This window comes from Ambystoma mexicanum, chromosome 3p (genome assembly GCF_040938575.1).
Source record: "Ambystoma mexicanum isolate Mex_15411 chromosome 3p, UKY_AmexF1_1, whole genome shotgun sequence".
In the NCBI taxonomy this organism is placed as follows: domain Eukaryota; kingdom Metazoa; phylum Chordata; class Amphibia; order Caudata; family Ambystomatidae; genus Ambystoma; species Ambystoma mexicanum.
The window spans coordinates 144121270-144144839 of NC_090925.1; the positions used below are offsets into that span (position 1 = coordinate 144121270).

Here is a 23570-nt window from a genome sequence, read left to right on the forward strand (position 1 = left end):
ACACAAATAAACTAAACTAAACTAAACTTAATGAAGGGAGGAGAAGGAAACCATGGCGAATGTTGGTCCCTTTGCTTTGGCCAAACAATGCTTGTTCCCCTGAATGGAAGTACCAGTCCAAGTGCGTCTGAGGGGCATGTGTTGAGACCCTGACCTTAAAGATAAGAAATCATCTCAGCGAGGATGCTAAGGAAAATAGCGCTGCGACCAGTGAGTTTCAGAGAAGCTGAGAAACTTGGTGCACGTATGAAAATTGCTGAGTTACATTGTATCAGAGTGGCTGTGTGCGATCGGCATGTTCTCGAAAACCTCTGATCAAAGCAGAAGAAAGAACCAAAGTCAATGCAGTGTTAGAAGTGGACTTTTCTAGAAACAATATATCAGAGTGGTTACGTCTGAAGTAATAATACATGTTCAAGAGTCTCTGATTAATACTAAGAAAGTAAAATGAACTGTTAATGCTGTGAAAACGAGAATGAAAGCTGTGACCGAACAGCTGAGCGGAGCCAGTGAAGTGGGAGCAAAACGCTGACAGAGCAAAGGTAAGCTGGAATAAAAGCTAATAAAGTGGAATTTGGAAAAGAGAGCAAAGGAGGTGCTAAGAAAGAGAAACAATTAATCTATGAAATTGTGAGCTTCTGAGTTGGTAGTGAACTGCCAAACAATCTAAGTGAAGGTTGCAGAAAGCTGGGCAAGGGTAACTGGTTGTGTGACCTGTAATGGGTGTGCCGTACAGCCTGTCAATTGCGCCTAGACCAGGAAGCACCAACAAATCCAGGAAAATTGTGAACACAACCCTGAAATAAGATAAAGCTGAACATTGTGAGGTGGTTTTGTGGAACCAGTGCTTGAAGCATGGGGAAGGGAACCCTGAGCTCCTTTGGAACACTGTTTTGTGAACCAGTGCTTGAAGCTTGGGGAAGGGAACCCTGAGCTCCTTTGGAACTTTGATTTGTGAACCAGTGCCTGAAGCTTGGGGAAGGCAACCCTGGGCTACTTTGTAATATTGTTTTGTTAAACCAGTGCTTGAAGCTTGGGAAAGGGAACCCTAGCTCCTTTGGAATATTGTTTTGTGAAACCAGAGCTTGAAACTTTGGGGAAGAGAAACCCAAGTCCTGACGAAAAATGTGAAACCCATAATTGTTGGAAGGGCTTCATCGCGAGTTTGGACTCAGCCCTTAAATGCGGTGGTAAAGCAATTACCGTCGCATTTAAGGGTTGGCCAAATCTTGAGTTGGTCGCCAAGTGTCAGTTTTACCTACAGCTTTTTGCTGGAGGTAGAAATCTGCACTTACTGCCCGTTTTCAGGTGTTTTTGGTGATATTACCGTAGGCGCAATTACCACTGGCGGTAATAGCGACCCCAACCCCATTCCGCCAATCCAGCCCCCTCACTCCCGCAAGTCAGGATCCGGCACAAACTGCGTCCGACCGAGTTGCGGTAACGCAAATTGAGTTGGCCAGTATCCCGCTGCAATTAGTGCTGGGATACCGCCCATGTTATGATGAGGCCCTACTTTCCTTAGTTTCTTTACATAGGGAAATCCCCACCATAGTTATAGGGCAAGTTAGGCATTACGCCCATCCTGATATTTAATAAAGATTCTACTGTTGAATTTGCAATCTGTTGTCTGTGTCCTCTCTTGATACGATGCCTGTCTCACACAGTGTGAATGTGAATAGCGTAGAAGTGAAAATGATGACCGATTCAGGAACCAAGGTGTCATTGACTTTGAGGCAGGTTTATGAATGAGATATTGGAGGGGATGTGGAGTAGCTTATAACGTCTGACAGTATGCCAGGAGGGTACAATCTTGACAAAATTGACTTTCTGGAATATTTTGAAGCTAGTTTAAATTTTAAAGGTAGGGAAGCCCAGGGTAAATATGTCACAAAAAGGGGAGAGACGTTGTTGGAGTGGAGAGAAAGTTGCGCATGAGGCTTGACCCAAATACTGAGGAACAGGTGTTGCATGTGAAAGTGCCTGTGTTGGATAATTTTAGAAGCGTATTTGCAGATTCAATTGGGAAGGTAAAGGGCATGGGGCATAGGATTGTCCTAAAGGAAGGAAGTGTGGCGGTTGCATCAAAGGTACGGCCCATGCCTTTGGTCCTGAGAGAAGTCGTGAACTGTGAACTCGAGAAGTTAAAAAAATGGGGTGTGATTGAATGGGCTGGGACTGTAGAATTGATTTCTCCCCTTGCGTTCGTGAAGAAACAGAGTGGGGAGAGAAGGTTATGCATTGATCTATGGGAGTTGATCAATGCAGGGAGGTGTGTTGTGGTGGGAAGGCATCCCCCCCCTAATATGTCAGAGATGCTAGCCATCATTGGGAAAGCAAAGTTCTTTTCAAAACTTGACATGGCTTTGACGTACCACCATAAAGAATTTTAGGAAGAATCGCGGAAACATACAGCTTTTATCACACATGAGGGCATAAACACTTGTGTATGAGCGCGATACAAATAAAATATCATATCATATCAATCCAATGCTGTAGAATGCCGTTTTGGTTGGTATTGACATTATCAGTGTTTCAAAAGGTAATGGATAGATTGTTCAGGGATGTGGAGTGGGTTAATTTCTTTCAGGGTGATGTGCTAGTGTGTGGTGATACTTTGGAAAGTCATGATGAGGTTTTGGTACAGGTTTTGCGTATCTTGAGGCCAAAGGGATTACATTGCGAGAGGGAAAGTGTGTGTTTAGGGAGAGTACAGTACAGTACCTGCATCACAGGATTTCATTTGTGGGGCTCAGACCCAAGGCGGCTATGGTTGACGGATCTACGTGATCGACCGCGGCTGAATGTCCAGCGGCCGGAAAGTTTGCATGAGAAAGGTGCGAACTACCAAAGGTTTGCACCTTTCTCATGCGAACACATGTACATACCCACACCTCCACCCAAAACACACCCATGACACCCCTCCACCCACACCCTCAACATAGCCCCACCCACAACCCCAACATAAACAAACCCCACTTACCTTCTTCTTCACGGTGGGTCCCTGCGGTGCCAGTTCCCTTTCACTTTTTAAGGAAGGCTGCAGGGGTTCCCCCCGCAACCCTCGCTCACTATACTATAAAGTATAGTGAGCGGGGCGATGCGGGGGGACACCTTTTATACTCGGTAAAAAGGTATAAACCCATGGTTGACGCCATAAAGAAAGTTCCCTTGCCAAAAGACAAAGGGGAATTGCGTTCTTTCCTTGGAATGATTGAGTTCTATCAGAAATCTGTTTGCAATTTTGCAGATAAAGTGGTGAAGATGAGGTCATTGCTCAAAAAGGGGTGGAATTTGTGTGAGATGAGGTCTGTGAGAATAAATTCAATGTGGTAAACAGGGAGATAGATATGTTGAAACATTGGGGCAATAGGATACACGCAAGAAGTGTATAGTTGCAGTTGATGCTAGCAAGAATGGCATTGGGGCTTATTGTCGCAGGGCAGGAGCTGGGAGCAGAGGAGATCATAACACATGCGTCGCAGGAAAATAACTATTCAGTTCTTGAGAAAGAAGCATCGGCGTGCCACTGGGCCATGCAGAAGTTCAAGAATTTTGTCTGGGGTGCAGAGATTGTCATACAGACTTATGAACCATTAAATGTGATTTTTGAGTTTAAGGGTTTAGGAGAGTGGAAGCATGGGTGGCAACGATGCAAAGTCCCAAGTTTCACAGGGTCGCGAGAATGTGTTTGCGGATAATCTGTCATGGATTGGGGGAAGGAAGAAGGAGGAGAACCTCCTATTACTGAGATGGTCTTTGTTACTCATGATGGGATAGTGAGGAGGGAAGAATGGATGGAGGCTGTGACAACAGATGGCCTTGTGCAGATGGTCATGTGTTTTGTGATGTCAGAGTTGCCAGAGAAGAGGTTGCTGCTGAGTGAGGAGGAGAAGGCCTATTGGGTGGTGCGTTCTAAACTAAGTGTTGAAGGTGGTCTATTGTATCGGTGGGGTTGCGTTTTTTGTTCCACGTTCGGTGTGGCGTAGGTTAATTAATTTGGCTCATGAGGGGCATATTGGAATTACCAAGACCAGAGAAGAACCTTCATTCACACAATTTCGCTCAAAGGTAAAAAGCTGGTTCCATGTACAAGACAACAACCAGTCAACTCAGCCAAACTGACCTACCTAACTTCCTTTCAGCATTGTAAATACCTGCCTCTATCTCTTTGACCTATTCCTCACTTACACTGTCAGCACATCCTTCTACATGTAATGATCATTCCTCTGCACTGATTGCCCATTCATGTATACCTAGTCATGCATGCTCAACATGTAAAATTCTGACTGTAAACATTGTTACTGACGTACCCCCTCAGGAACCTTGCTATATTGTAATTTCATGCCTATGCACTTTGATCTGTGATCTGTTGTACATACGTTTATAGTCCTTATCTATGAAACCTGTAATTTCATACTGCCTACTGTATATCCTATAATTCTGTAACTTGTAAGATTAGCGCCCAGCTGCCTAAGGGCTTGGTTGCGCTTTACAAATAAATAAATACAAATACAAGAGTGTGTTGAGGGGAGATTATTGCTGGCCAAGATTTGATCGAGAAGTAGAAGTAGAAAGGTGTTTAGGGGCATGTGTGCAATGTATCAAGGCGGGAAAGGGGGAGGTGGTGCGCTCCCAACCGGGTTTACAGTGAAGGCACCCGGTAAGGTGTGGAGTGATTTGGCCATGCATGTGATGGGGCCGGTTGATTTAGGAGGAGGCTGTGGCAAGTTTATTGTGGTCCTGGTGGACCTTCTATCAAGGTGGACGGATTTCAAAATAGTGCGTGAAGCTACAGGTGAGGCCATTGTAGAGTTTTTGCAGGGAGTCGTTGAAAGGGAAGGTCTTCCGGATACTTTGTTGACTAATAATGGGAGGCAGTTTGTCAGAGGAGATTTTGGAAAGTACATGAAGCGATGTGGTATGGGGCATTAGGACGACTGTTTATCACCCAGAGAGCAATGGGGTGGTTGAGAGAGTAAATAGTGCGTCATGGACACAATAAGAATGGCTGGTGTGTGCGGTCAGGCTAAGAAGTTGGCAGTGCGAGAGAGGTTGTATGCCCTCTGCATGGCTCCCCACATGCCCACGGGTGTGAGTCTGTTTGAGCTGATGAGGGGAAGAAAGGGGAACACCTCAGTAACACCTCCGTGGTTGGGGAAAGTGAGAGAGACTGATTGTGTGGTGGAAGCTTTGTTGAGAGACATAAATCAGTAAAAGGATTAGTGGGTGAAGAGGGAAATTGAGAAGAGAGGTAAGCGTTTTGTGGAAGTTCGCAGAGGTGATTGGGTATGGATACAGAAGGGTATGGTGAAAAGGAAAGGGGATCCCTTGTGTGCAGAGCCCGTGCAGGTGAAAGAGGTGTTGAGAGGAGCTGTGAGGGTGAGTGGGGGGTGAGGTGTGGAATTTGGGAAGAGTGGCACTAGTTAGAAGAAGAATTACATAAAAATGTAAAAAGGATCCCATTAAAGATTAATGGGGGGGGGTGTGTTGTATTTCAGCTCATTGGTGATATCGAATGAGTGGAATGTTTGGGTTGAATGTGTTTAGCTGAGCCTAGGAAGCTGATGGGTGTGGAAGGCTGAGGGTCGCTGCAAGGCATCGTATTTTGGCTGCGAGGAGAATAAAGTCAAGTTCATTATCCTACCTGGAGGCCAAGGGGGTCAACATTAAATACTGTTAAAACATAATCAGTATCTAATGTTGCTCAAGAAAACACCCTAACTGATGAAACAGCTATAACCGCAGGTTTCATCTTGCCTTTGGCTTCTAGCGATGTGATTTTCTGTGTTGCAGCGAACCAGTCCCTGATCACTACCCTCCCTAGTCCGCCAGTATAACAGAATGTAACCTCTGAGCAAGATATGATATACTCGTCACACCGATATTGTAAGTTGCCAAGTGACACTTTATGACATAGCCCTAATGGCCACACAGTACAGCCAAGATCACTTTCACCATATCTCGCCCAACTGACTCATTTAGTAGTCCATACTAGTAAGACTGTCATGATTGCCCTTATTCATTGTGATTGGTTTTCTCTTTACTTACCTACCGTTGCTTACCATTATTGTAGTACTTGTACCATTTGCATGGTTGATAGGCAGTGAAGACTTCCCTTTCACACCCCCTTCCCCGGAAGGCCCTTTCCTAAATGTGCAAGTTGATGGCAGCTCCCAAAATGTATATCTTATGAATGCTATTTAGTTATTGTAGATGTGTTTTCAGAGTGGGTGGGAGCATACCCTTGTAGAAAAGCAGTTACTATCTTGGTGGCCAAGAAGCTGTTTTCCAAATGTATTCCTCGCTTTGGCCTCATAGATAGTGCAGCAGTAGTCATGTTTCTGGTCAGGTTATCACAAATATCTGCAAAGCTCTAAATATCACTCAGCAGCATTTACACTGTGCCTATCGCCCCGGCCAAGCAACGTTGGGGAGCACAGGCATAGGGACATTAAGAATAGATTGTCCAATGTTTTTCAAGAGACTGGCCTTAAGAGCCTGAGGCATAACCCCTCTTACTGCTCCACATCCGAAATAATGTGCACAGAAAACATGGGTTGTCGCCTCATGAAAAACTCACTTGGAGACCCATGTAGATGGTCGCTACTCGCCCTCAAGTGACACATAAGATCAGCCTTCACTTGGAGGATGATGATGTTTTGAGCTACTGCAAATCCCTTCTAAACTCCATCAGACTTATTCATCCCCAGGTAAAGAAGGCCCTGCCAGATACTCCTGACTCACCCTGACTTTCTCCCAAACCTGTCAACTAGATTTTGTTCCAAGTGCACCAAAGGAAGTCAGTGCTTCAACCATGATGTAAGGGCCCTTGGGAAGTCCTCCTGACCACCAAGACAGCCGTCAAGTGCCAGGGACATTAATCAAGTCTTCATGCTTCCTCCTTTAAGAAGACTCTGCTTCCAACAGAATCTCCAGAACTGCTGATATCATCTTTAGAGACCATGATGCCGACCCTCCCTGCAAGAGTGGTTGCTTTACTTGCGCCCTCTTCATCCAAGTCTGCATCTTTATATATTCCTTCTGCGTTGACTAAGGTGTTTCTGTGGACTACTCCAGACCTTGACCCATCATCAACACATACCCCATCTGTAACCTCGGTTCATGCGTCTGTCATTTCCCCATTGAGCTCAAGGGCTACTAGAGAAGTTAAACACCTGCATGTTCCTGCTGCTCAATATACTGAGACTGCTTTCTCCCACATGTACAACCTCTGCCGTCACCGAGGCCAGTGATGTTGTTCTGCGTTTTCTACAAAAGATTGCAGAATAACCCCACCTTCTAGCGTTATGTTTGTTGATTAAGTGACTGCGCATTCGAAGAGAAGTAGCTGTAAAAAAAACTCTGCTCCTGCTATTTCTGTATCCCTGTCAGGGGTATTCTTGCTCACCAATGGCATATTGGGTTTGGTGAACATCAGGAATCTGCAACCTTTGGCTCGTCAGATGTTTTACAACACAAATCCAATCTGCCCTGTGAAGCAGAAACAACGGTGAAGGAACATGAGATTTGTAGACCCACAGCTTGCAGAACCCTGATGTACATGTACACTTTCAGCTAAAAAGGAGGCTGCACGCGATTTTCCCACTCCATCACTTGTTATCCTGATGACTATCTTTACCTATGCTTAGCAGTGTCATTCTTCATACTTGTGAGAATTTACTTAGCAAATTCTGAACTGCACTTGAACATTGTGGTATATCAAAAGTGAGACTGGGCAGAAGTACATTTCCCAATATTACTTTTCTACATCTCATCATTTTGCTTGAACTACTGACTGTAGATGTGTTTAACATTTTCTGCCATCTCCCAAAGAAATGGATGTGCACCCCTGGATTGAAAGCAAGAACAGCTATCTGCACGCTCTCTGTAAGTATGTTTGCATCCAGAATATATCAGATTGTTGGAGCTGTGCTCACATTTCCCATAACGCACAGTTCTCTGCTTTGTTTTACTGGTCTGCTGAATTTACTTCACTTACCTATAGAAAGCCTGATGCTATTAGACTGTCTTCTCCGTCAAACCCCCCCTCTGTTACACATATAAGGGCAGCTTGTTTAATGGTGTTCGCAAAAGCAGATACACACGGTCTACTGAAAAGAATAGCTCTGTTAATGGTGTACCATACTTCTTTAGCAAATGTTTCTCTTTTAGTGAATCCAATGATGCCACATACCCTGCTGCTTACTTGATCTGAAGCAATTCCGCTTAGAGTGGCTTCCAATGAATTGGCCCAGTAGTTGTTATATCGAATATATATTACCTGCTATTAGACACTTTATCAAACTATCTTCACCTCCCCGGCACAGGAGAGAATCAGGGTGGGAGAAGTTTGCTGAAGGTCTGGGTTATCTGATACCTGGAGTAGGCATCAAGCTGAATCATAACAAAACTCATAGGTTATCCCTATTGCTGAAAAAGTGACAAATGACAAGTCAGATATCCTGTATAATTCATGTAAAAACTGAAGAAGCAAATCTGTAACAATAGGTAAGCAAAAACACTTAGGGGGTAATTCATAGAATCCAGCGCACAAGTGGCGCACGCGGCTGGCGCACAGGGGTGCGCGGGAAGTTCCACATGCGATTCCCTCAGGGTACGTGTATTTCAGGGTGCGCGGGAATTTCCACACGCGATTGGGCCCGTGCGAGCAGGGTACGCGTATCTCAGGGGTACGCGGGAAGTTCCACACGCGATTCCATCAGGGTACGTGTATTTCGGGGGGCGCGTGAAGTTCCACACGCGATATCAGCAGGGTACGTGTATTTCGGGGTGCAGGGGAAGTTCCACACGCGATTTCAGCAGGGTACGTGTATTTCAGGGGTGCGCGTGAAGTTCCACACGCGATATCAGCAGGGTACGTGTATTTCAGGGTGCAGGGGAATTTCCACACGCGATTGGGCCCGTGCGAGCTGGATACGCGTATCTCAGGGGTGCGCGGGAAGTTCCACACGCGATTCCATCAGGGTACGTGTATTTCAGGGTGCAGGGGAAGTTACACACACAAAATCAGCAGGGTACGTGTATTCCAAGGGTGCGCGGGAAGTTCCACACGCGATTCCATCAGGGTACGTGTATTTCGGGGTGCGGGGGAAGTCCGACACATGATTCCATCAGGGTACGTGTATTACAGGGGTGCGCGGGGAGCACCACACGTAAATTGCACATGTGGGCCCTCCCAGGATTTGCCTCTACACCCTCCACGGCCCCTGCAGGTGGCTCACACCACAGGTGCCTACCCTGCACATGTCCTGCAGGCACCCCATCCACCATGGCCATGCCCCCCAGCCAACCCACATGTCAACTTGCACTACTGCCCACCAACGCATGTCCCCCTGCACCCCCAGCCACCAGGGGCACCCTCCACAGGCCCCCACCCATGTCTCCCACCACCCCCACCCCCCAGCCACCAGGGGCAGCCTCCACCAGGCCCCCACCCATGTCTCCCAGCACCCCCACCCCCCAGCAGTGCAGGGGCAGCCTCCACCAGGCCCCCACCCATGTCTCCCAGCACCCCCAGCCACCAGGGGCAGCCTCCACCAGGCCCCCACCCATGTCTCCCACCACCCCCACCCCCCCAGTCACCAGGGGCAGCCTCCACCAGGCCCCCACCCATGTCTCCCAGCACCCCCACCCCCCAGCCACCAGGGGCAGTCTCCACCAGGCCCCCACTCATGTCGACCACCACCCCCACCCCCCAGCAGTGTGGGGCAGCCCCCACCAGGCCCCCACTCATGTCTCCCACCACCCCCACCCACCGGCCACCATGGGCAGCCCCTACCAGGCCCCCACTCATGTCTCCCAGCACCCCCACCCCCCAGCCACCAGGGGCAGCCTCCACCAGGCCCCCACCCATGTCTCCCACCACCCCCACCCCCCAGCAGTGCAGGGGCAGCCTCCGCCAGGCCCCCACCCATGCCTCTCACCACCCCCACCCCCCCAGTCACCAGGGGCAGCCTCCACCAGGCCCCCACCCATGTCTCCCACACCCCCACCCCACCCAGTCACCAGGGGCAGCCTCCACCAGGCCCCCACCCATGTCTCCCAGCACCCCCACCCCCCAGCCACCAGGGGCAGCCTCCACCAGGCCCCCACTCATGTCTCCCACCACCCCCACCCCACCAGCAGTGTGGGGCAGCCCCCACCAGGCCCCCACTCATGTCTCCCAGCACCCCCACCCCCCAGCCACCAGGGACAGCCTCCACCAGGCCCCCACCCATGTCTCCCACCACCCCCACCCCCCAGCAGTGCAGGGGCAGCCTCCACCAGGCCCCCACCCATGCCTCCCACCACCCCCACCCCCCCAGTCACCAGGGGCAGCCTCCACCAGGCCCCCACCCATGTCTCCCAGCACCCCCACCCCCCAGCACTGTGGGGCACCTGCCAGCAGGCCCCCACCCATGTCCAACTCATGTTCCCCTGCACCCCCACCCCCCAGCACTGTGGGGCACCTGCCAGCAGGCCCCCACCCATGTCCAACTCATGTACCCCTGCACCCCCACCCCCCAGCACTGTGGGGCACCCTCCACCAGGACCCCACTCATGTCCCCTATCACCCCCACCCCCAGCAGTGCATGGGCAGCCCCCACCAGGCCCCCACTCATGTCTCCCACCACCCCCACCCCCCAGCAGTGCAGGGGCAGCCCCCACTCATGTCTCCCACCACCCCCACCCCCCCAGCAGTGTGGGGCAGCCCCCACCAGGCCCCCACTCATGTCTCCCACCACCCCCACCCACCAGCCACCATGGGCAGCCTCCACCAGGCCCCCACTCATGTCTCCCACCACCCCAGCAGTGTGGGGCAGCCCCCACCAGGCCCCCACTCATGTCTCCCACCACCCCCACCCCCCAGCCACCATGGGCAGCCTCCACCAGGTCCTCACAATCCCCAATCATGTGCGTTATGGTCAGCCTCCACAGCCAAAAAGCCCTACCAAGTAACCCATTCACCCACATGGAAAATGAAATTACATGTTACACCCCCAATGTCCATAAAGCAAATGAACCCATGTCCGTCACACACAATGGTTGCAATTGAATGGGAAAACACCCAACATGACATGCATGAAACCAATGAGATGATACCACACAGTGAAGTATGAAAACAAAATTGTATTAAAAACAAAAAAAGCAAATGAAATGAAACTAACTACAATGTCAATGAAAAAAAGAGAAGCTGCATGTCCGTCTAAAAAAAAAAATACTACAAATCCAAATCCAAAAAAATGTTGTCAAAAGTCACATCAAAAATAAAATCAATCCAATGAAGAACTATGTACAAAACATCCAAGGGTCCATGAGCCCAACTGAACAAAGGAAACCTACAAAAAAACCCTAACTAAAATGCAACTATGTACAAAAAGTAGAGCAGTGTCCGTCGACTCCAAATCATAATAAGAAAGAAAGGAAACCTAAAACTAAAGAACTATATACAAAGGCGGCGGGCAAGTCCAGCGGCTCACTCCGTGGTGTTCCGGGCCAGGGCATCATCGAACTCCTGTTCGATGTCCCGGAGGCGGTCCTGTTCCATGGCCCCGAGGGTCCGCAGGGACGACGCCGTATCCTCCTCCAACCCCCTGCAGATTGCCTCGAGGCACTCGGACCGCCTCAGGGCCCTCCGCATGGAGTTCTCTGCCATGACCATTGTGAGCCGCGCCTCTTCCGTCCGCCGCCGCTCCGCACCTATCTGCTGGCCCAACCGCTGCCACACAGAAGACACACCCCGTCCTGGGTCAACCTGCCCTCGGCCAATGCCTGCCCCTCCGATGTTGAAGGCCCCGAGCCTTCATGGCTCCCACCACGTTGCCGCTGCTGCTGTGCCTCTGCCCGTGCACTGCCTCCTGCTGCCTGCACATCCTCTGCCGGCTGGGGTGCAGTTGTTGATGTGGCCACCCCTGCTGGACGTCCGACTCCCGACTGTGGCAGGGATGCCTCCTCCACCAGCCTGGCCGCACCGTCAGAGGCAGCTCCACAGGGCACCCAGGTGACTGATGGGTGGGAAGATGGCACAGAGGACGACTGGCGCGTAGGGGGTCCAGTTGAGGAGGGGGTCGGAGCAAGCCCCATCAGACGGAGGAATCCGGCCTGGGTGACCTGTCCCAGCAGGCTGACGTGGTCAACGAGCCATTCAAGATGACGTGCAGTCTCTCCATGAAAAGACTGCAGGTCACCTTGCATGGCCCGTTGACGCAACGCCACACCAGCCGGGACAGGCTCAACCCGGACCTGGATAGCCACGTCCGCAGGCAGAGGAAGGCCAGTTGACGTGAGCTCATCCCCTGCCTGAAAACGGGTCTGGACGTAGGTATCCCTGCTGGTGCAAGATGATGCAGGGACAGGATCGGGGACAGGATTGCACACAGGCACCTCCGCGGCAGCCTGTGCTGCCTCCTGTCCCTGGTCCTGCACTGCACCACTAGGTACTGAGGGGCCAAAGGCAGAGAGGCACGAGAACACAACAACACACTCCTCCTACTTCGTCTTTATCAATTTGTTGTAATACTGGCCTTTGCCTCTCCCGCCTCAACTGCCTTAACTGTCCCTCCCCGTCCTTTGCAGTGCTTCGTGCCGGTACTTCGCGGTGCTGCATGCCGAAACCACTATTTAAGGCCAGTACAGAGCCTCCTCTTCCTGCACAGGTGATGGTAGTTTTAGAGATCAACGAGGGACAATCATAAAAAAAACGAGTAGTTCACAATTGTGTAGCAGGAGTCCACACGCACACCAGAAATGCTTTTCCCAGAGGCAGTATCCCCTGCCTTAACTGTGCTTCCCCATCCTTCACGGTGCTTCGCGCCAGAACCGGGTATTTAAGGGCAGTACAGAGCCTCCTCTTCCTGCACAGGTGATCGTAGTTTTAGAGATCAGTTAGTGATTTATATAACCTAGCGTCCATGTAGGCACGCACGTCATTCTGAGATGGGAATGGAATGTAAAAGTATCGGTGTGTAAAAAGTCAACATGTGTAACACAACCATCACACGTCGTTCCAAGATGAGAATGACATAATTTGATTTATAGGTCAACGCCAAGATACGTTTAAGAACATACGTCTAGCTCTGTAGCCAATCGTCAAGCTTGTGATGCAGGCTCTAACGGCCAGTAGATGCCCATAGTTTAAGTTTCCCTTTGTTCTGTGTACTCAGCTGAAAAAAACGTAATTTGAATCATAGCAGATGACCTATTTAGGCTATGAAATGGAAAACATCTTAATATTTTTGAGGGCTTTCATTTTGATTGTATCCTGGGTGAGAAATACCATTATTTGCATCTGTGGAAAAACTAACACACTTTAATCTTTCTGCAAGTCAGCCCTTTTTAGAGTCGGTCATTACTTCATCTGCAGGGTCCACACTTGAAATCAACTCCTAAATACTATCATAACTAAGTCTGCAATCCATAACATTCAACTAAAGTAGCCAATGCTGGAGGCGCCATCTTGGAATGATAGCACATGCATTCAAAGTTAGTACTGGCAGGTGATGCACGCAGAATGTTTCATGTACACCATTCTAGTATGGTAACACGTGCCTTACAACATTATCTCGAGCACTTGACACATCAGGCGGGTCATTAGCATGTGACGTTACTGGAAAGGGCTTTGAGGGGCATTGCATTTTCAGGGCAGCGTGGATGCCTTCCAGCGTGATCTTCAACAGCTGGCCCATTAGGCGTGTCTTCAGAAGGTGGCCCTCGGGGAGGAGGGGACTCTGTCACGGGGCACAGGCGCATCCCCACCGCCAGGGAGTTAGAGGAACACAATGAAGGCGAGTGGCATGCGAGGAGCCGGGGGTGGCAATATGAGTGCACAGCAGAGCGAGAGGTCTGCGAGCAGGAGCAGCTACTCTCAGCAGGAATCTGAGGTGCGTGTAGAAATAGATGAGTACCCCTAGTAAAATCCACTTTTTGGATTGTTTTGGGATTGCTTCTGGCTTGTTTTCAAGCTGCAGATTTTATTTGGATTTTGGATTTTTTGGGGATTTTTTCAAGCAAGGATTTATTTGCCTTGGGTAGGAGGATTTATTTTGGAGTTTTACTGACTTGTTTCTCAGTAAAAACAATCCACTAACACTAATTGGCAGGCAGGCATTTCTAAAGGATTTATTTTGGAGTTTTACTGACTTGTTTCTCAGTAAAAACAATCCACTAACACTAATTGGCAGGCAGGCATTTCTAAAGGATTTATTTTGGAGTTTTACTGACTTGTTTCTCAGTAAAAACAATCCACTAACACTAATTGGCAGGCAGGCATTTCTACAGGATTTATTTTGTATTTTTTTCATCTTGTTCCTCAATAGAACCAATCCAGCAACACTACACATTTTTACTGCATTTATTTTGGATTCTTTTGCAAGCAAGGCTACATTGGAAGATTTATTTTTGATTTTTTCCAACTTGTATCTCTGTAAAAACAATCCAGTAACATAGGCACACATTTTTACTTCATTTAAATGTTGGAAAAATAATGTCAAACTGCACTTAACTAATTTCTCCAGTAAATAATGCACAGTCGCTATCATTCAGGGTGTATCAATTTGCAGCAATGGGTAGAAGGAATGCTAACACCTCGGCCATCCCATCTCCCATCGCGCCACCTGACTCGCTGGACGGTGGCCGCCTGTCTCCTGCCTGCAACCCGGTACAGCTGTACCCCTCCTCTGTGCCCCTCTGTATACCACCCCCAGCTGTATATCTGTTCTTTTCCCTGCCTCTACCTGGAGCAGAAGACAGTGCCCCCCTTCCATACAGGGCATAGAGCCTGAGCCAGCCAACATCTATATGGTTCAGAATGGCCTCATAGACGTGTCAAAGATGGGCGCCAGCTTCATACCCTTGCCTGGCCTCTTGGAGGTCTTCACGCCATGCAGCCTGCTCATTTGCTCTAATATTCATCAAATCCGCAGTCCCGATGGAGCAGGGTGGCAAAGCCAGGCCTATTTGAAAGGGCTGTGTGCAAGGGCCCTGTCTTTCCCTGTCTACACTGGTTCGCCCTAAGGTAAGAGTGACGGCAGTTGCATACCCCTCTCCCGCCTCTGTGAGAAACACTTAACTTTCTTCCTCGCGTCACTCTGTCCCTCACATACGTCCCCTATACTTTGCTTCTGACCTGCACACCACCAGCATCTTGCGGAACGGAGGCAGTACTCACCTTAGCTCTGCACTTGAGCTCTTTCATCCTCGCGCCTATCCGGACTTAAACTCCATTTTTTTTGCTTAAGCCACCCGTAACGTGAGACGTGGCTTGTAATGTATGTGTTGCTCCTACCAGTTTCTTCTGAATTTCTTAACTAGCCCTGTGTAACTCGAGGCATGGCTCTGTATTGTATGTTCCCCCCGTTTTGAACTTGCATCTATTGCGTTAAGCCAACCCGTAACATGGGGCGTGGCTTGTAATGTGTTTCTCCTACCTGATTGACTAATGTGCTGCTCCTACCGGTTATACCTGCATCTATTGCGTTAAGCCAACCCGTAACATGGGGCGTGGCTTGTATTGTGTTTCTCCTACCTGATTGACTGTACCTAACTTTACTTTACACTAAGCACTTTTGTAACCATGTAAGCCTTCTGTAACAGCGCCCGCCACAATGCTGCAGGGCTGTTTGTGATCTTACTCTACATAAAGCAATCCCCTGCCCCCGACAAATGGCCAAAAGGGGTCACCGGTTTGAATGGAAGATATGGAGGGGAACTGGAAGGCATCATTTAACATTTGTATCCAGTTCTGTCCGGCAACGTCTGTGTTGGTCAGCCATGTTGAGTCAACATAGCCCAAAATCTAGTGGGAGGGATGTGGGGGGGCTGAAGCTCGGTCAGCTCAATGGTGTTGCACCACTGCGTGGGCTTGTCTTGTAAAAAATATCTTGCCTGAATTGCCGCGCTTGCAAACGTTTAATCATCCAGAAACTACGGTTGCGCCTTTTCACCTTATACAATTCGGGGTTCCTGGTCTTGCAGTTTGTTTGATGACCGCATCAGGTACATTAGCCTAAAACAAAACGTTTCGTGGAAATAGTTGCGGGTGCATATGTGGATCATGGGGTTAAGATGTGTGGTATTGCCGTAAAGCGAGTCTGTTGAGGTGTGTGTGCGTGTGTGGGGGGAGACTTTGGGGGAGGGGGTGGAGGAGCATTGCTCCAGTTGAACTCTGCCTTTTTTTTCTTTTTATTGTGCCTTTCCTGTAAAGACGGCAGCAAGCTTCTTGGTACATACACAAGGCATCCCCTTTGCGAGAAGGAGCCTGTGCATTTCTTCTTTCTTTTCTTAGACACAAACACCCGGCCCTCCCAATGTCATTCGTTTTCCTCGCATGCAAACAAGGAACAGCATTTCAATAGCAATAGTATGACATTAGAATATTAAAACGTGTCCATAAGGTCCCAGACCCAGAGAGTTTGATTTGTACGAGTGTATATATAAATAGAAATACAAACCCCATCTGGTGCATAAGTGTCTGGGTGGCAGGAGGAGGAAAATACGCGTTTTAAGAGGGTCAGATGTCTTGGCTTGCCTCCCTCTTGGAAGTCTGACGAGTGATGTAATAGACCATGCAAGGCAACACAGTGTAGTAGATAATATCGAGGGGTAAGGGGATTCGAGAGGCGATATTTGCCGTTCTTCTTTCGTGGGAATGCTGGGCAAAGGCCACTTGTAGATGGCAAGAAACCAATGCTGGGCGGCACACGGTCCATCATTTTTTTCAGAAAGTAATAATCCCATTGATTGCCAACGCGCGTCCATTCAGACTTACGGCGGTGAAGCATCATTCACCCTCCTGAGCGCTGGCTCTGCTAACAGCTGCTATATGTCTGCAAAGACATGCATAATCTTTGACAGAGGTTGCAGGCGAACACGTTTTTTTTTTCCTACTTCTAGCGCTTCATGAAGGATTCCATCTGCTTTTCAGCGCTATAATGAACGATGTAATTACTACCAAAACGCATCAGCAAACTGCGATTAGATCCAGAGTGGTGGGTAGATGAATTCAGTCTTCACTCTTAGCCAAAAAATACCTGGATACACCACCCTCAGTGCACGTTGCTGCCTCACTCTTTACTGCTGAATGGTCTGCACTGTACCTTGAACAGGGTGAGACTAGGGGGGGGGGCACATCTGTCCAGTGAAAGAAACACGAATTATACAAAACAGCACACAAAAAAACAATCTAAGCGGAACAGAGCCTTCCGTTGTTTAATATTGGTTGTCATGTGGCAGAAATGTGTTTTGCTTTCTACTCACTCTCAACTCAGTAGATCTGTGTGTGACAGTCTTAATGCTCATGTGCTTTGACCTACCATATGGATAATTCCAGGGCCAATATGCATGCATTAAATAGCTTTAGAGCTGGAGCAAAGATTACGTTGTCTGTTAAACCCAGCACTTGATGTTTTCACAAATTGACAAAACTTGGCTTGTCCTAGTGAAATTGCCAGTGCTACATGTTTGCCATCTGCTATAGATGGATGTCACATGACCACTCTTTTATCAACCACTGAATGTAATGCTCTTGTAACCTCCTGATTTAGGTGGTGACTATTGCCATTTGAAAAGCATCAGCCCCCTCTGGGCCGAGGCAGCACTATTCGCTCTCACATGCCTGTTTTTCATCCAATACTTTAATACAATGAAGCCAAAATACCAAAGCACAGTGATTGGTAAAATACCACCCGCAATGGGAGTGATCGAGTAGCAGGTGCGTGTTTGGGAGAGGTTTTGAAGGTGGGAGTTTGCGTAGAAGATATTGTGTGTGCATTGATGGATGATATTGTATGCATGGGGTGTAAGAAGGGTAGGGGCAGAATGGGAGGCAGTTGGGGGAAGAAGAGGGGTGGGGCAGTTGGGGTAGAAGGGAATTTGGCCACTGGTCACAGCATTCACTATTCAACTCACAACCTGTCTCAATACAAACAAGCTGAAGCGGCAAGCTTGCTGCACCAGTTCTAAATCGAATGGCTGAAGGCAGACCTGTTTGAGACATTTTTATTACACCAGTAGTGGGTTTAAAACTCCAATTAAGTCATTAACTCTCAGAAGACTGCTTTGAAAAAAACACTGGCAGGCCCGTGTGTGGTGCAATGTGTGCCTGGAGGGCTCATTGTCCCTGGGGGGTTGGCCCCATGTCAAAGGTGAATACTAGCTTTTTGTAAGCATGGTGCTCAACACATTTCAATAACCAGATAAAATGAAACCATTTGTGTCAAACTAGGAGCCATCATAGGTAGTGAGTTTTTTTTTTTTGCTGACTTTGATTGCCCATTAAGTGGCATTTGTTGCTATTGGAATGTGTAACATTAATGTTTGTGCTATTATTTCAGTGTACTGGGATGGAATGGATTTACATCAGAATCTGCCCTGCGAACACTGCCTGGAACTGGATCTTTGGTGGAAAAAAAGGGGGACTGGAACCACCAAGTCGCTGATCCCAGTCCTGGTCCGGCAACAGCATCACAAGTAAGCACCCCTTGAGTATAAAAGCAAGTTGGTTGACGTCCCTATTAAAATAAATGCTTTTTCTCAGTCAATATGCAAGTTCCTCTTCCCCAGGCATTTCTGTGAGGACATCTTGGGGTTGATACCCATGTATAATTTGCAATAGACTATAGGCCTAAGCCTATAGTGTGCTTACAAAGCTGTTTCACCAAAGCACGATACAATGTGAATGAATGACCAGTTAGGAACTAGAAAAGCAATAAGGAAACGAGATAAACAGACCATCAAGCGAGAATGTACTTGTGGATGTGGTTTTATTACATATTGAAATCTGAACAATTTCTTTGATATAGATTTTTAAATTTTGAGAAATCTAATAATTTTTCATTTCTTATATGCACAGAGGAAAATTATTGTTACAGACTTCATGGTGAGCAACGTGAAACCAGGGGAGATTGTGATAAAGGCAAAAAGACAGACGAGCAGCTCGGCACGCTACCTGCTGAATTTTGAATGCAGCAAAATGGCTGAAAAGGGAAGATTAACATTGGATTGTCAAAGGTACATAAATGCCATTCAGAACATAAATGATTAGGATATTTATTTGCAGATTGTACAGTGCAAATTGTCTACTGTGCTTCCTTTCATCCATGCATCCCTGTGCCAGGCACATATTCAGCAAAGTTATGCTTGTTGATCAGTTGAGCACCTCCTTTCAAGCTAGTTATAAAAGCAAGCACATAGTTAAATTCCCATAGGTACTTAAATATTCCCAAAGGTAGTTAAATATTCCCAGAGGTAGTTAAATTCCCATAGGTATTTCCCATAGGTATACGTGATCGACATTAGTTGGCCTGGGAGCCAAATGTAGCTCTAGGTAGGCATTGCTTGTATGGCTCCTTTACCAATGCACTGTACATGGGGAAACGTGGCATTGCATAATTGGTATATTGTGAAGAAATGACCAAATAAATGGGAAACAACTACGGAATTACCATACTTTGATCAGATTGACAGCTTTGAGAAATGTAGTAATTTTTCATCTTTTGTGTACACAGAGAAAAATACCCCTTGTGACAGATGGGACATGCAGGTTTGCAGATGTGTTAGTGAACCCAGTGAAGTTGAGGGAGATCGTGGTAACTGCCAGAAAATCACAGACTGGCAACCCAGCACGTTACCTACAGAATAAGCTGCTGGATCTTTTGTTCACAAAAGAAGAACTGATGGCAGCAAAGGGGAGGTCAACACTGGATCGTCATCGACAGGACGCTATACAAGGTACATAAATGGAATTACTAAAGCACATTAGAGGGCATACAGTAAAACTTGTCTATGCTTTATTTCTCATAGCCATGTGTCAACCAAAAAGTACTTTGCTTGCTCTTTGTAAACTTCTTACACATGTTTTTTTGCATTTCAGAATTTATCCATGTTAAATCCAGGGAAATTGGCTTTCCATTACTCTCTGCAGCCGAGTATAGAAAAGCCCTCCAAAACAAAATTGGGAACTCCCGGATTAAGAAGAAGGAGCCAAACCTCGTCTTTTCGACACAAGTGTAGTTCCCGATTCCCTTGCTCTTTGCCCTTAGCATGGATACGTGTATGACTCCCTGGACCAGGATCTAGGTCTTCTCTCACTCACTTGGTCCCTGGGCTGGGCCCCACCGGACTCACTTGGTCCCTGGGCTGGGCCCCACCGGACTCGCTTGGTCCCTGGGCTGGGCCCCACCGGACTCGCTTGGTCCCTGGACTGGTTCTGGGTCCCCTCTCACCCACCCTTGCTCTACCCCACTGGACTCACTTTCTCCCTGGGCTGGGCCCCACTGGACTCGCTTGCTTCCTGGGCTGGGCCTGGATACTCATGTGACTCCCTGGACTGGTTCTGGGTCCCCACTCACCCTTGCTCGACCCCCCCCACCCCAGACTCGCTTGCTCACTGGGCTGGGCCTGGATACTGGTGTGACTCCATGGACTGGTTCTGGGTCACCTCTCACCCTTGCTCCACCCCACCGGACTTGTTTGCTCACTGGGCTGGGCCTGGATACTGGTGACTCACTGGATTGGTTCTGTGTCCCCTCTCAACCTTGATCCCTGGGCTGGACCCCACTGGACTCGCTTGCTCCCTGGGCTGGGCCTGGATACTGGTGTGACTCCCTGGACTGGTTCTGGGTCCTCTCACCCATTTTTTAATTGTAAAGCCCCCATGTTTGGGATTGCTACAGTCGTGTTTTTGTGTTATGCACACAGTGTCCGATTGAATCTCTGCCTCTTTTTAATAAATATAGTGGGGGAAAAAATGTGTCGCTTCTTTTTAAATAAAGTTAATATGCCATTACATGGTCTTGACTTTCATGGCCATTTTACCTAAATGACTGACCTAATAAGTCATCACTATAGTTCTAAAAACAATTCAAAATGCAACTCTCTAAAATGGGCAGCAGTTAAGCCACAGTGAGGCTTTTAAAGCCCAATTCAACAAGGTGCACCAAATGTGTTTTTTAAGCATTTCTTTTCAGGATTATAGTAAACATTATTTTTTTAAACTCCTAAATTTATTTCCAGCTCATAAACCAAAACAATGCATATATTGTTAAAGAATATTTTTGGGATTGCTTTGTTTTTTTGATTTGTAAAGTATTATTTGGTGACTACATTAATTGCTTTTGGATCTCAAAAGGTTTATTTGGGGAATGCATTGCATTGCTTTTGGATCTCTGCGAGGGTGCATTAAGCCAAAAGGAAGCCAGATGTAATCCATTGCTTTTGTATTTATTTAGGGATGGCACTGCTTTTGGATTTTTATAGGATTGTTTGGGGATTGCATTGTTTTGGGATTTTTGCTGGATTGTTTGAGGATTGGATTGCTTTTGGATTTTTAGTGGATTGTTTCGGGATTGGATTGTTTTGGGATTTTTAGTGGATTGTTTGGGGATTGGATTGTTTTTGGATTTTTAGTGGATTGGTTGGGGATTGGATTGTTTTGGGATTTTTATTGGATTGGTTGGGGATTGGATTGCTTGGATTGTTTTGGGATTGCATTCCACTGAGGATTGCTAATTAACATATTTCAGGGTGCATGAAGCCAAAAAGAAGCCAAAAGCAATCCTCTGAGTACAATGGGAGTGTCTGGAGTTAAAGAGGATTTAAAGAGGATTTAAATGTTTGGGAAAATCCAGTAGCAATCCACTTTCAATCCAGATTTTTTTGGTAGGGACGGTTCCTTCAATGTTCAACTCTGCAAGAGAATCTACTGGAAACCAAAAGTGGTGGATTGGACTCTAATCCGCCACTTTTATTCACCAATCTACGTCCTCACTTTATGGCTTGGCAGTGCCAGTCTAGTAGTGACCGAGCCCACCACCGAGCCGCCATGTGAGAGCTCATTCTACTCGTTCAGCGCCACCTTTGCACCTAAAAAATAGCTGCTATAGTACGGCACCCGTCAGAAGCCGGTGTAGAAAAGAAGGGGGCATTCCTTAGCATTTGCTTTAAAATTAGGACTTTTCCATAACAGCCCCATAAAAATAAAATATAGACATAGACCACAAGATGGCAGAGCGAGACTGCACTAAAGCATACACTAATGAAATTAAATGAAATATTTTATTTATATCGCGCTCGTACACGAGTGTTTCAGAGCACGACCACGCAAAAAGGGAGGGGAACAAGGGAGAAGAAAAAAAAACTGAAAAACAGCGATCTTACTAGGCCCAGTGACATTTAAGAAAGCCCAAGTGCATGGGAAAGGAAAATGGGGGAAAAGTGCAAGGAAAGGGGGGGCGGTTTGAAAGTGCAAAGCAGAGGAGAGAAAACATAAATAAATATTAAATAGAATAAATAATAAATAAGGGCTTTAAACCATGATAGTGCAGCCAGCAAGTGGCAGGTGAAAGTTAGTCAGAAAGGTATATCTGATAAGTGCAGATGAAACGTGGGAGGGGGACTGTATGGGTACAGATACAGAACCCTAGTGCAGATAGTGGCCTGGAGGCAGTGCAGGAGGGTGGTCGGGTGAGCAGCTACCTGGGCCCGAAAGAGCAGAGGGTAGCCAGGTGCACAATGCCATGAGAAGAAACAGATCAACAGGGGAGAAGGGGGGCAAAGGCAGAGGCGAAGAGGAAGGTCTTGAGAAGTTTCCAGACCCAAAGATGTTTTTCCTCAAATTTCAAGGTGGCCGGGAGGCTGTTCCAAAGGGAGGCACCAGCCGAAGACAGAGATCTACCCCCAGCTCGTTTTTTTGCAAAACGACTAACCCTGAGGGAGTTAGAAGTAGAGGAGCGAAGGGCTCAAGAGGGGAGGTATTTACGGAGGGATAGTTGAAGGTATTTTGGACCCAGGCCCCAGAAAGCCTTGTGGACAATGCAGGGGGTTTTAAATGTAATCCTTGCATCCACTGGGAGCCAATGAAGGGATCTGAAAGCTGGAGAGATACGATGCCAGGGCGTGAGGCCAAGGACAGGTCTCGCAGTCCTGTCTGGATTAGTTGTAGAGGTGCACGTTGGACTATTTTAAGTATGCTTTCTTTCTTATTTATCACGGTTGCATTTCTATTTCACAGAGAGCCCGATTCTGAGGACGGTGCACATTTTACAAAAGTGACGTTCTGTGGCAGAACAGCACTTTTCTAAATAGCACTAAATCCTGCAGCAATATGAAAGTGCCGGGCTCACATAGAACCCGGCATTTTCGTTTCCACTCCATGTCAGCACCTTAGGGCCTGATAATGGCCTTAGAGAAATCAAAAAGTACAGGGCAGCTAATGGATGTTGCAGGGCCGGCAACAGCACAGGAGCTAGGCCCCCTAGACCACCTCCAGCCCACCCCTCATAGAAAGGAGGCCATGTCAGTGGTGTTAAACACCACTGGGACCTGAGGGTAGTGGGGCCGTGGGGGTGGATTTTTCTCTAAACATGCAGCAGCAACCTCAGAGACATCATTCCGAGAGGCTGAACTGCAGGAGGCCACTCCGGGATGTGTTTCTTGCCCTAGACAATGATTTATGCCCCACAGCCATGAAAGCACAAACAACCAGGGAGATGGAGGGCCAGTCACACCTCTAAGTGAGGTAGCCCCCTTATTCAAGCTGGCTGTTTATTTTTTGTGGGAATATATCATGCTTA

The 23570-nt window shown here is 47.8% G+C and overlaps 1 protein-coding gene and 1 long non-coding RNA gene across 2 annotated transcripts in view; one reads left to right on the top strand and one right to left on the bottom strand.

The window, feature by feature from the left end:
* Nucleotides 1–23570, bottom strand: part of LOC138580171 (killer cell lectin-like receptor subfamily B member 1B allele A) — a 613615-nt gene that overhangs the window by 382510 nt on the left and 207535 nt on the right. The window lies entirely within an intron of this gene.
* LOC138580170 (uncharacterized) lies at nucleotides 17866–20648 on the top strand. The gene is made up of 4 exons (XR_011304193.1): nucleotides 17866–18468; nucleotides 18851–19008; nucleotides 19506–19728; nucleotides 19871–20648. It is a non-coding gene; the product is annotated as an uncharacterized lncRNA (long non-coding RNA).